Here is a 13,189-nt window from a genome sequence, read left to right as displayed (position 1 = left end):
TAGGTCAATATTATTTCAAAATCACCAATTGTATAAGGTTTGAATTGAGTTTGACCGCTCTGTCAAAAGCCGATTTAGAGGCAGTCTAAAGCAGAAAATGTAAATATATGGTGCTACGAAGACCACTCAGCACATTTGACGCAACCCATCGGTTACAGAACGAACTCCTACCACCGGAGCTGCAGAGGCCGCCCCCAATGTTCATCAGACAAAAGATAATTTTCTCGGACAGCTGACAGCAAACAGGTTTTACTGCTACAAATTCCCAGTTACATCAGGCTCCTGGGTGGAGCACAGGGATGCATTGACGGTATCATACCAATGTAATGGTGCTTGGGTGCACAGATATGATTTGACCATTAAGTTGTTAAAGCAGAAAGTCAGCCCCATGGTGGTAGTAGTGTGCTAGGTCCAAAAAAACAAGCAGTAAGTTTGAGGAAGCAACCTGTTAAGTCACATGAAAGTTCAATTTTGTAAATCATCTCAAAGGCTTCTGAAAGTACCCTAAAGTTCAAGGAAACTAACCAGCAAGTTTTATGAAAATTCAGGTAAAATTCCCTTTGAGGTCAATAAATGTTGTAATAAAGTATATAGTAATTTCAGGGAAAGTACCTTGCAAGTTGTAAAAAAATTAGAGGAAAAGTACCCTTTAAGTTCTAGAAACTTTTTATCAGCACGTTTATCAGCACAAGTAGTCTATACCATTATCTCTATTTCATCCCCTTCTCTCCCCTTTCTGTATCGACACCAACAGGTCCCTGCAGCTGTTTGCTAATTGCCTCAATCCTGACAATTCTTTAACAATAGACATAATGAATTATGAAAGTGGCAGAACCGACCCAAACTCCCTCTGCACACGTATCCACACCTCCAAGCAACCCTGTTTGTTTTGCGCCAGCCTGCCTCATCCATTAAGGGTTATTGTTTTCTCCAAACATGACATTGATTCAATTTAGCAGCAATCAATTTCAAATGGTTCTGACATTCAGATATGACCTTAAAGCCTGGCAGACCAAGAACTATGATTAGGATTAAACTTTTGTTAATGAGGTGATTTCTCTTCACATGGGTTTGTGTGACACCGTGGAACAGGAGTGGTCAGTAAAAATTAGATCAATTATTGGGAATGAAACCGCTTTAACTTGATTACCCGTGCTCTTGGTAATTTGTGTAATTAATAACCTTCTCTGAGCTGCAGAGAGCAGTTTATTAATAACAATCTATATTTGTGCTTTGTAATGAAACAGAAGGGGCCGGGGCTGGGGCCGGGGCCATCCTTAATGCAGGTTATGTCACAATCAATGGTGTCCAACACACATGTTAATTACCGCAGTTATTAATTGTTACAGTTACATCTGAATGCTACATGCTGTCAGCTCCTTTGTCCTATTATGTATAGCAATCAGTGGATTGAAAATGGCAAATCTAATTAGCCATTCAGCGAGCAGGCTGGGAATCCAAATGAGACGGTATCGCCCCTGACAGCTGGCAGCTGAGGCGCTGCTCACACTGGGCCGGGAACAAAACCGGCATTATCCACTGCCCCGGGAACAACAGGAAAAGGCATGTATCGCAAACTAATAAATACATTCACAGCAGCGGCCTGCCATATCACACAATGGTCTAATGAAATGCCTGCTTGATGCCTTTGTTTGGGTACAAGGAGTGTTTATGCATTTATCTGTACAGGGAGCACCTCACCCATCCACCAGGCAGTTGCTTTCTTGGGCAAGACAGACATTCTGTGCCAACTGCGTCTCATGGTAAAAAGTAATTAAATTATAAAACAGACTTTACAGTTGTATGGAAATAGGTGGCCTGTGATCATTATTTTTATTTTTTGAAGAATAATTAAAAAACCTGTTTAGCTCGTACTCGTACTTGTTGTCTTCCGCTTATCTGGGACCGGGTCGCGGGGGCAGCAGACTTAGCAGAGACGTCCAGACGTCCCACTCCCCAGACACCTCCTCCAGCTCCTCCGGGTGGAGCCCAAGGCGTTCCCAGGCCAGCTGAGAGACATAGTCCCTCCAGCGTGTCCTGGGCCGTCCCCTGGGCCTCCTCCCGGTGGGACGTGCCTGGAACACCTCCCAAGGAAGGCGTCCAGGAGGCATCCGGTATAGATGCCCGAGCCATCTCAACTAGCTCCTCTCGATGTGGAGGAGCAGCGGCTCTACTCCGAGCCCCTCCCGGATGGCCGAGCTCCTCACCCTATCTCTAAGGGAGTGCCCGGCCACCCTACGGAGGAAGCTCATTTCAGCCGCTTGTATCCGGGATCTCGTTCTTTCGGTCATGACGCAAAGTTCATGGCCATAGGTGAGGGTAGGAACGTAGACCGACCGGTAAATCGAGAGCTTTGCTTTTCGGCTCAGCTCTCTCTTCACCACAACAGACCGGCACAGTGCCTGGTGTCCATTGTGTTGCCCATTACTGCGGCAGCCGCACCGATCCGTCTGTCAATCTCCCGCTCCATTTTTCCCCCACTCGTGAACAAGACCCCGAGATACTTGAAATCCTCCACTTGAGGGAGGAACTCCCCTCCAACCTGAAGAGGACAAGCCACCTGTCCTTTGATACACAAGTGACTGTATTTAATAATCAAATGCATCTTTGACCAAATTTGCCTGATCTTCCACTGTTGCTTAATCTTCTGAGAGTAAAGAGAGGTAGATTAGAAAAGGCCATTGATAAGGAAGGCAGGGCATAGTTCACTTCATTAAGTCTTGGATGGATGACCATTTCTGTCTTAATAAAGTGGATAGTATAACATATAATTTCTAAAACAATTTAAATTCAATAGTTAGCGTCTTTCTCTGGCCATAAGATGTGTTTTATTTTTTCTTCTCATGTGAGATGTGTGAGTATTTTGATCTGATACATTCTCTACACCATTATGTCAACTTTGTTTAAGTTTGTGTTCATGGACAAGAGTTGACAATAAGCAACAACTTTAAAATCTCAGTATGGCAACATCCTTTGTGTTCTATGTATTGGAACTATTCGAACTCTAATGTCTCTTCTGTTTTTAAGATTCTAACCAGCTGTGTTTTAGCTAACAACTATACACAAACAATGAAAACACTCCTAGGTAATGAAGACACTTTGGTAGCATACTTTCTCTTAGGTTGATGATGTATTCTCTTTGTGCTCAGTCAGATTATCCAAGTTCCCAACTGGAAAGACAACAAGTCCGCTGAAGTCGTAATTCTAACAGCAGAAGTCGGAACTCGCTGAGGAACCCAAGTTAAGTATCCAGAATGGCTGCCATGCATGCAGACTGTAGGGAAAATTGACAATATTATCCATATATGAGCACTTCTCATGGTTTGTATGTCATTAAGGAGCCATTGTGTTGTGCACTATCAAATAGTGTACATATTCCTTTAGCGTTTAAACACGTAAAATGAGAGAATGCCACCAGCTTGCACTATTTACAGTAGTTACCAACACAACAGCAAATCTCACTGTTTCCCTACTGGCAACTAGAATGAACTCAACCCAGCTGCAAAGTTCTTCCCAGCTCAGTTTTCCAAGTGATTTTGCAGACAAATTGAGCACAGCATAGAAGCAACTTTTATCATAGAGAATCAGTAAAAATACAGATTAAGTTAAACAATATAAAATAATCAAGTAAAATGACCATATAATTTTTTTTCCTTCAATATACATTATTTAAACAAACTGCATATAGGGAGAGAACTGGTACATCATGTCCTAAATTATTTGATTTTTAAATTACCTAAAATTTATGCTATTGTTTCTATTCCTGGATTGACCTAAGCCCCAAATATTTCTGAATGCTACAAACACCTCTGGTATGCAAACTGTTCTTAAACATTTCTTTGATCAGCCAAATTTAAACCTACTGTAGGATCACACTCTGATCCAACAAATGGTAACATTTCACCAAAAGGCTAAACTGACAACTGCAATAATAATTTGTTATTTTTACAGCAAAATCAAACCCATTAGATGTCATTCAGTATTTAACTGTACAAATATTGAAAATTATTGGTTTCATTCAGTTTGTTCTCAATATGAACATCGATATAATTCTCTTTCTTTAGCTTTAGGTAGTCTTTGTCTTTTGTATCACATTTAGAATAATAAACTCTAAAATGTAATAACGAGCTCGTGGCTGTGTGAACTTGGCTATTTCTAAAATGAAAATTACATAAAATAAAACATTACATTGCCTCACATAACAGCAGCAAACATAAGTGAATTTTATTGGGATTTATGTAATTGAACAAGAAAATGCTCAATTACATGACTGTGAGGTGAAAGAAAATTGATACAAGTATTTCCACATTTTTTACAAATAAAAATTTGAAATGTGTAGCGTGTATTTGCATTCGGCCACTTTACTGTGATACCCATAACAAAAATCCGATGCAACAAATCCCCTTTAGAAGTCAGCCTGATCAGATTAAAGCATCCACCTTAATGTAGTTTTATCTTAGTTTAAATACAGCTGTTCTTTGAAGGTCACACACCCACTCACTGTTTAATCCATCGTCCAAAAATGGGTATGAACAAGGTAAAGTGACAAACCTAAACAACCCAAAAACATTTAGCCAGAACTACAATGAAATAGTTTAGATCAAATTATTTTAATTGTCCAGTTAACATTTACATCTGAATTTAATTGAAAATGTTTGGCTAGACATGAAAATTGATCTCCACAGATGCTATTACTCCAGTGAGACTAAGCTTCAGCTACTTTGCAAAGAATTAGCCAATATGAATATTTTTTGCAAAACATTGTAAATAATTTGTTTGGGACCTGCTAGTAAGGCATGAAGCCCTTCACTTTTTAACTGTTAGACCCTGTACAACCCCCCCCCCCCCCCCCCCCCCCCCTCGACACACACACGACCATTCATATTTAAAGACGACAGCAGCTTCTGTCCTCATCCAGTGGCACCTGTAAATAATGCAGTGTTAAAGGTGGCAGCCAGGCAGAAATTAGAAGGCAAGCAGGTGGAGGGACCCCCACCCCAGCACCCCACTCATACACCAACCCCACTGCAACACAGCTTCATGCCAAGTCTCACTTTCAGCCTCACTATCCATATTCTTAACACCACAGGTGCTGAGCACCACCGCTGCAGGCCCCAGAGGGGGGGCCACCGGCCTCTCCACTCACCGTACTCAAAACAGTGATGGGCAATAAAAACACTTCCCATCTTAAGTGAAAGATACGACTTTAAATATTTTACACACATTCTGCATATGCAATTTATTCACACCTGGCTCTTAGGAGCAACAACATCTGGTTGCTGTTGCTTTAGGGGCAATTAATTCTTCATCCAAATGTACAGGTCCTTTCTGAAAATGTGGAGGAATGACTTATGTTTTACTTAGATTAGCACAAATTTCACAAAGTAGTCAGGTAAAAAGCATAAAAATACATTAAAAGCGTAATTTGTTTGTTGCACTATTTTCTTTGATTTGGAAAAAACTAAAGTTAAAATTATATTTTGCTAATTTTTACCTAAAAAGTTCCACTTCAACTCTGAAATAGTGTTTGGTAGTTGTTAAAACCATTTGAACACACACATAAAAACAGATAACCTATAAAAGTAAGTAAACAGAACCAACAACAGCATTTTAAAATAACAAACCAAAATAATAGTCCTTCAATGTTGCTTTGACCCTACACAAGCTGCTGTCAGTTGACATGTTTTTATTAGTAATTGCAAAACCTTGTTCTACATCTACTTGGTGGCAAGACCATTCAGCTTATTTTCTGCACAGAAATACAATTCTGTGAAAAAGCTAAATGCATTTTACAAATAATTAAATTTTAATTAAGGATAAACAATTATGCAAATCAACCTGGCCCCATGTGAAAACGTTCTGCTCTCCCCTCTTTAAATCAAATGTGATTAACCATATTTTTGTCAAAGAAAAAACTAAGATTTAGGATCACGTAAATAAAACCTGTCTAAAAACATGAAGTAGGCTAAACAAACTCAGAAGGCAACACATCATCAAGAAATTCAAGAACAGATGAGAAACAAATTCTCTGAAATCAGCCTGGAAAGGATTACTGGTTCCAAAGCTGGTGTTCCAAAGCTATAATGCTTTGGAACACCAGCAAACCACACTGAGAGTTATAATCTACAAATTGAGAAAACACTGAACAGTGTTGATTCTTCCCAGGAGTACAGAAATTACACACTGTGCACTGAAAACCTATTAAGAAAATTACAAAAACACCAAGAGTAAATTCTAAAATGCTACAGGCCTAAGTTGCTGAGGTCAGAGTTCATAAAGAGACTGGGCAAAAATGGCTTCCATGAGATAGATAGAAAGACAAAAGCCACTGCAAGACAACATAAAGGCCTGTCTCATATTTGCCAGAAATTATCCCCAAAACTTAAAATATTCTGTGGACTGACGAGACAAAGGTGGACCTTTTGGAAGTGGTGCACTCTCTTACATCGCACATAAAATTAAAACTACATTTCAAAAATGAAAATCATGCCAAGAGGAAAACATGATGTTAGTGTGTTGGTCTGGCGCTGCTTTGCTGCTTTGGGACCTGGACAACTTGTTGTAACTGATGAAACTATGAATTCTGCCCTCTGACAGAAAAAAAGAAAAAAGGAACGTCCTGCATCTGTTTGTGACCTAAAGGTCAAGTTCAATTTGGTTATGAAACAGCACACTGATCCAGCAAGTCTATCTGTGAGTGGCCTAGTCAAATTGTGGACAATAATCTATTTGATATGCTGTAGCATGAGCTTTAATAGAACTTTTCTACGGGAAAGTAATTATGCAAAGAAAATTGGACAAAACTTTCTCTTCAGCGATCTAAACGACTCACTGTCCAACATTTGATGGCATTGTTTCTACCAAAGGTCGCACAAACAATAATGTTCTGAGGGCAATTTAATAAGGTCAGTTTGGTTTGTACAGCTTTATTCCCTTATTGAATTAAATTCTCATTTAAAAACTTCCTTTTGAATTTACTTAAAAAATCTTTGTCAGATTTTAAAAAAACATTTAAAACAACCAAAAGAAATAGAAAAAAACAGAAGAAATGTGTAAGTGGCCAAATATCTTGTCACAGCACTGTATTTAAAAATGCATTTGTGCATAAATGTTTGTGTCATTCCCTTTCTTTTAAATTCAGACAAGACAGAAGTTGTTGTCTTTGGACCAGAGTCTTCGAAAAAGGCAATCATTTATTATGGAATACATTAAATTGACCTCCTTTAATAAAGTAAACAACCTTGGTGTTATTTTTGACCAGGAAAGGTTTCTGTGCTTTCCTTCTCTTACCTCTGAAATATTGCCAAGATTAGAAAAATCCTGTCCAGGAGGGACACTGAAAAACTAGTCCATGCATTTGTTACTTCCAGGCTGAACTATTATTATTCTTTACTATCAGGATGTCCACAAAATGCAGTTAATATCCTTCAGCTGATCCAAAATGCTGTAGCAAGAGTTCTGATCAAAATTAAAAAGAGAGATCATATTTGTCGTATATTAGTTTCCCTCACTGGCGCCTGTTACATTTGGAATTGAATTAAACTTTCTCCTTCTCATATATAAAGCACTCAATAATGAAGCTCCATCATACATCAGAGGTCAGATTGTTCCATATGTTCCTAACAGAGCAGTTTGTTCTCAGACTGCAGGCTTACTGGTGGTTCCTAAAGTCTCTAGAAGTAGAATTAGAGGCAGATATTTTAGTCATCAGGCTCTTCTCCTGTGGAACCATCTCCCAGTTTCAGTCCACGAGGCAGACACCCTGTCTACTTTAAAGGCTAGGTGTAAAACTTTCCTTTTCGATTAAACTCATAGCTAGAAAGGCTTACGTTTTCTCGAGCTACTTATCTCTGTAGTTATTCTGCTATAGGTTTAGGCTGCTGGAAAACAAAATGACCGCTTTCTTTCACTCTGCTACATTCTCCTACTACTCTCCAGAGTTGCATTGTTTGAAGTTTGTTCAACTTTTAACTTGTTCTTTCTCTGTTTTTTACTCTGCCTAGAAGCTACATCTGGCCTGGTTCTGTGTTTAGTTGAGGCATCTTTGCTGGAGGGGGGAAAGCTTAGCTGCTGCTGTCAACAACTTCATGTTCCCCTTGTATAGATGATACATTAGGCCTGTCTTTCAGTGTTAAACCATCTCTCTCCTAGATTGCTATTGGCTGAGCTTTTACTACAACTAACTGTATGCGCTGTCTTTCATCTAATAGACTTAAAACTGGCTCAGAGTTTATCTGCTTAACTGTTTCTCTCCTAGGTGAAGCCACTAAAGGAGCTACTACTACCATTAACTTTTTACTCTTCCTGAACATGAATGTACTCTTGGATTCTGTGGTTTTTGTTTGTGTATGTATGCTCTTAAATCCCCAGTCATTAACCTAAAGAAGGACTGAATATTTAACAGGTGGACTAGAGAAATCAAATACATACCTAAAGTTATTATTCTGAGATTACAATCTCAGAATAATAAAAAGTATATTTCTATTCCTTGTGGTATAGAGAAATTTGTTCACAATATGCAGACTGAACACATCTTTGTGTCCCTAAAACGAGCAAGATGTCAGATTTAAAGGTTGATTAAAGGCTCTCTGGCACTCTTTTACTAAACTGACTTAAAAAATAAGAATACATTAAAAAAAAGTAAAAAGAATTACAAATACAAAAATACATACGAAATACTTCAGTTACATTTATTTGGAGTGGTGCCTAGTGTAACATCCATTATTTTTTGGGGAAAAAAAAAAATCTTAACAAATAAATATACTCAGATTAAAGGTTATATTGATCTAAATTGTTAAGTAAGATTTTTAAGTAACATTCATTGATTATATAGCTTTTCACATATCTTTAAACAGAGCCCCCAATAAATAAAGAGAATAATAAAGATCTGTCAGGTTTTTGTTTTTGGTTTTTTGTTGTTTTTTTTCCATAAAACAAAGAACCTGCAGTTGCATGAATTTAATCTTGTTAATTTGGGTAAGTTTAACTGCCCAGCAAAGAGGTTCGTTAGTTGTTTCTGACTTTGCACTGCTATATTGGATAATGAGGATACCCACAACATCTTTCTTGTCTGACTAAATCATCACAATTTTTATGACTTGCCTAAAAAACTGCTTGAATCCTATTTTTACTTTGTACAGAAATACTGAAGATACAAGATTCATTGCAATCTTCCTCAAACCAAAATCTGATACAAAGAGGATTATTAACACATAATCTTTTTTATATGAGAACTGTAGAACTGATCAAACTCTCCAGGAGACAGGTGAGAACAAGTGGAGACAGAAATGCTCATTTTGTGCCCTGACAACACACAAGCCAGAGGCAGCAAGCTCTTTCTGCTGATGAATCAAATAGATAGATCTGCCTAATGTGTGGGCGTAATTTTGGAGGGGGCATGTGTCTGTGAAAAAGAAACCGATCAGGATAATGGTGAAAAATAACTGTCCTCTGAGGCCTGAAGGAACAGAAAAACATCTAAAGCTCAGAATTTTAGACAGCTTGAAGTGACTGAGTAAGCGTAGAGTTAATACTTTTGGCAATAAACATTTAGGTTGATTACACCACTTTGACTTCATCAGAAACTGACCTTTGAAGACACTAAATAAAACCAGTTACCATGATGGAGTTGAAACAACACCGAAGTGGTATATTGGGTTAGGACTGATAGGCTTAAAAACATTCATTCTGCACTCTTTTTCATCTTTAGTGCCGAAAATCACTGCTTTCCTGTTGTCTGAGTGGCCTTAAACATTTACCTTCCTCCTGTGCTGATAGGATTCCTTTGTTTATTGCTATTTTTTCCCATGGGAATGAAAGCAGATTTAGAGTTCAATGCTAAGTGAGAAGTGCCCTGCATTCCCGTGTACTGTATAACAACTTGAGATGGCAAAGAGCCTTATAAAATGCTGTTTGCTGCGACCACACTGCCACCAAGGCCTGTGTCTAATGGTATGGAAGCGAGACCTGCAGCAATTATTTTTTTAGATTAGGTTAGAAGAGAACAAAACAGTCCTCTGTCAGTAAGAAATAACAGGAAACATTTCTAAATCTCCACCAAAATAAGAGTTTCTGTTTTGAGAGAATTTTACAGTTTAAGGTCGAGGAAAGATTTGTTGAAATTGAAATTACTGGAACTCCACTCAGTTCATGGACAATCATAATGTATTTCCTCCCCTTGCAAATCTATGTGTTTGGGTTTGGTAGTTGTTTGGGCGAAGCTCCGAGCAGGTGAGGTCAGACTGCAGCACTGCCGTTCGTTGTTAGTTTATAAGGAGGGTGGGGCTGATGTGCTGGATGGACACCGGTTGTGGTGGCTGTTTATCATAAACACAGCCAAGCCCAGAGAGGTCCATCTGCTTTGATTTTATTTAGTGATTCCCCCCAGGGACCCTGAGCTGGAGTGAGAATAACAATACTAGAGCCCATCTGTTCCTGTAGAAACCAGCCCCGGCTAAATTACCGCACACTACGAGCGGCTGGCATATGCTGTGGCATAAAGCTACAAGAGGGCATTGTACGCCAGCTGTTCTGTTGACAAATACTTATCTGGCACTTCTGAATTCAGCTTGCTGAGCTGGTTTCAAGTTTGACTCCAAACTAAACAGGGTAAGGTGTTGGAGAGGGTTCCTAGGGGGAAGGGAAGGAGGGGCTGTGAGGTGTATGTGTAACACATGCTGATTTATCCCTGGGTATCATTTTGTCATAAACTGTCTGGGGAATTGGGTCACTGGATGAAGATTTAATCTGAACATACAGGGCAAATAGTCGACTGAAGCCCGCCAAGTGGGCAAAACAGACATCTAATCTTTGTCATCCTCCAGTTAGAGTAACAGATTGCAATCATATTGTTGTTCTGTTTACAGCTCAGTGGATGATCTTCATCCAAAGACCTAAAGTGGGCTCGATCATAGTAATCCGATTGGTAAAGAAAAGGATTTCTACAGAAAGAAATAAAAACGTACAAGAGGTTTAGAAGGGTTTACACAAAAATGCTGGCTAATTTAACTTGCAAAAGTATCCACAGCGCTTGAACTTATTTGCATTTTGTCACATTACAACCACAAAATTCTAATAATTTTATTGGCATTGTACGTATGTGATAGACCAAGACAAAGCAATATTCAACAGAATCGAGGAAGTAAAATGATACATGATTTTCAAAATATTTAACAAATGAAAACCTGTGTGGCGTGCATTTGTTTTCAGCACCACTTCCACACCCACCCACATCCTCTCCCTGCTATTAAAGCAGAAAGTCTGTTCTCCATCTCCTTGCACATTCAGAGAATGAAACATTTGCTTATTCTTCTTTGCAAAGCAGCTGAAGTTCAGCCATGATTGTATGAAGCGCATCCGTCATCAGTCAGTCATTTTCTACCGCTTCTTCCATAGTGGGTCGCGGGGAAGCCGGTGCCCATCTCCAGCAGTCTATGGGCGGGAGGCGGGCTACATCCAATTGAGAGTCTTTGGAAAGACTTGAGAAATTTCCTTTAACTGACCCGCTTCATCCGTTAAAGGAAATTTCTCAAGTCTTGCCAAAGACTCTCAATTGGATTTAGAGTCAGGACATTCACTAATTATGCTTTTATCTAACCCATTACACTGTAGTTGTTCTTAGAAGGTGAAAGATAAACTTTTCAATCCCAGCCTCTAACACTTTCTTTGAGTTAAGCTCTAACAACTTTTCCATTTGAACTTTGACCAACTTTCTGGGTTTAAAAAAAAAAAAGCACTCCCCATAGCATGATGCTGCTACCATCATGCTTCAAAGTGGGGATACAATGTTCAGGGTGATGTGAAGTGTTAGTATTCTACAACATATCCTGTTTTCCATGTAGGGCAAAAGTTCAAGTGCTTTAAACTTCTAAAAAAAAATGTAGCATTGAATTGTCTGCTGTGCTCATGACACTGATCACAAATGTTCTCCAACAAACCTCTGAGGCCTTCACTGAGCAGCTGGCTTTACACATGCTAGATTGCACACAGGAGACTTCCGAAAGCAATTGATTGCGCTGGATTTTATTTAGGGATATCAGAATAAAGGCGATTAAATACTGCTGCTCACCTAAACGTTTCAGGATACTATTAGGAAGAAAAAGTGAAAAGTCTATGAGTTTCCATCCACTTTGTGTTGGTTTATCAATTAATCAGAACCAGTAAACCAACACACAAAAAACAAAAAATTATATCTCTTCAGACTACTTATACATGTAGAAAACCAGGATCTTCTTCTATTACTAATGTGCTTTTTAGGTTAAATGTGAAACAAATTGGTTTTTTATGTTTGTTTTTTGTCATTACTGTGTTTTAATGCATCTCCAGTCTTAACTTTACCAAGTAAAATAATTAAATGGAATTATATGTCGTCTGCTCTTCAACACCAGATACCCTGTTAATAAAAATATATTTTGAACATTTACCGTATTCATCTTATTTAGCAGATGGACAATTTATCAATTAAATGAAACCAACTGCAATGGAAGCCCATATTTGCTAAAACGGCAAGCTAAAGGCAGAAGATTCCCTTCTTCATAATGAAGCATTCGCAGCTGAATCGTTGATACACTGTAAAACATTCCTAAAACTATTTACAACATAGAGCATACGTTTCAAAATTGGCTTTCTTCAGTTAACATTTACTGGAACATCACTGGCATTAAGTTTCCACTTGTTACATATGTCTACATTGTAGATGTAACAAATAAAAAACAAAATCCTTTACTGAGAGATCTCTGCCAGTAAATAAGGAGCCAATCAGTGTTGAGCTCTCCTTCTGTTAAAGCCCTGCAACAGTGGACGCGACATTTTAAAAACCTCCCTTTAACTTTATACTCACAGCTAAATCTATGATGAAAACATGATTTGGTTAAGGAAAATATCTAAACAAAAGATGTATAGCTGATGGCAGATACATACATACAGTATACCACGACAAAACATTGTATGACGATAAAGCATCCTAAACTATAACTCAGAAAGGATTACGCAAATCATCTCTATTTGCTAAAGATCAAAAATAATAAGAATGTTAATTACTTTCTTCAAACTCAGAAGACTACATAGAAAGGTGTCTATGTCTTTAAAACTATTTGGGATGGTTTGCAAGGCACAACTGCAGACGTATTTTATAGCAAAACATCAAACACACTGATTATACAACGCCAGCTATGCAGTTAGCAAGCGGATT

This window comes from Girardinichthys multiradiatus, chromosome 4, assembly GCF_021462225.1.
Source record: "Girardinichthys multiradiatus isolate DD_20200921_A chromosome 4, DD_fGirMul_XY1, whole genome shotgun sequence".
NCBI classification, from domain to species: domain Eukaryota; kingdom Metazoa; phylum Chordata; class Actinopteri; order Cyprinodontiformes; family Goodeidae; genus Girardinichthys; species Girardinichthys multiradiatus.
Note: the sequence above shows the minus strand (reverse complement) of the source record.